This window comes from Nestor notabilis, unplaced genomic scaffold (assembly GCF_000696875.1).
Source record: "Nestor notabilis isolate BGI_N333 unplaced genomic scaffold, ASM69687v1 scaffold1699, whole genome shotgun sequence".
Lineage (NCBI taxonomy): Eukaryota > Metazoa > Chordata > Aves > Psittaciformes > Psittacidae > Nestor > Nestor notabilis.
Genome location: NW_009943974.1, coordinates 175,390 through 175,673, shown reverse-complemented (window position 1 = coordinate 175,673; position 284 = coordinate 175,390).

Sequence of the window (284 nt, the reverse complement as noted above, 5' to 3'; positions counted from 1 at the left end):
ATTCCTGCTTCATTCCCATCCTTTATCCAGCAGATAGCTCCCAGCCTGCCTGTCCCTTTGGGGCTGCGGCCAGGTCAGTAGGAGTGTGGCCAAAGATAAGGGTAAACATCAGTGTGCTGGAGAAGGGAGCAGCGGCAGCTCCTCCTTCACTGCCTCTGCTGCTGCTGCAGGTGGGTGGGAGAGCACCAAGCTATCTGAAGGGGTCCAGGAACACCAGCAGCATCCCCAGGTTGCCACTGCCTTGCAGATCCCCCAGATGTGAGTTTTCTCCATCTCAGGACTTA